Source organism: Naegleria gruberi, assembly GCF_000004985.1.
Source record: "Naegleria gruberi genomic scaffold NAEGRscaffold_18, whole genome shotgun sequence".
Classification (NCBI taxonomy): Eukaryota; Heterolobosea; class Eutetramitea; order Acrasida; family Naegleriidae; genus Naegleria; species Naegleria gruberi.
This window is the reverse complement of record NW_003163309.1, coordinates 500,205-501,438: the sequence shown is the minus strand read 5'-3', so window position 1 is coordinate 501,438 and position 1,234 is coordinate 500,205.

Below are 1,234 nucleotides of genomic sequence, written 5' to 3'. Positions count from 1 at the left end.
CCAAACCCAAACCCAAACCCGAACCCAAACCCAAACCCAAACCCAAACCCAAACCCAAACCCAAACCCAAACCCAAACCCAAACCCAAACCCAAACCCAAACCCAAACCCAAACCCAACCCAAACCCAAACCCAAACCCAAACCCAAACCCAAACCCAAACCCAAACCCAAACCCAAACCCAAACCCAAACCCAAACCCAAACCAAACCCAAACCCAAACCCAAACCCAAACCCAAACCCAAACCCAAACCCAAACCCAAACCCAAACCCAAACCCAAACCCAACACCCAAACCCAAACCCAAACCCAAACCCAAACCCAAACCCAAACCCAAACCCAAACCCAAACCCAACCCAAACCCAAACCCAAACCCAACCCAAACCCAAACCTTTATTCATCTTAATTAATTATCTCAATAAATACTCATTATAAATCAATATATTATATATCAATATACTCCAAATTGAATATATAATCATATTATAACATAATATTACATCATTATAATAACTTATTTAAGTTAATTTCATATAATAGATTAGACAATTAGAATATCAATGAAAACATTTCAAAATCATTTCAAATCAATATATCACCTTATAAATCATGTTAATAACAATATATATCAATTTCAAATACTTTGGTATCATATCAGGAAATTAACTATTCAACTTGTCAACTGACCTATACTAACATTGAAGATAGAAATCTATACCACTTCAATTCACTTCCAATACATCTATACATGATAATTAAATACATTAATATCATTTTGACATTCATCCATATCATACATGGTACATGGCTGATCCACTTGATACCAACAGGGATGTGACAATGATATCAACTATACCAATCTTTATGAAATTGATACAGTACCTTACTAATGGTGAATGAACACCACTGTATCAGTTTCATGACAATTTGAAATCATTCAACATGTCAGGAGTGTAATCATGGGAATAATGAATATCAAGATAATCAAATCATATTAATTTTAAAATCTTTCAATTATAGCATCATATATAGATCAATTAATCATGGTATTTCAATAATTGGTATTGAATTTCATATCAATTCATTCAAACCTTAATGACCTATCCTTAGATGACCAACTCAATTTTAAACTATCATGAATCATATAACTATTGATACCATTGTGTTCACAATTGAAAATCTAGTCGATTGATATTAGTTTCATCAATTGGTAATATATATATGGTCAATTAGGGAAT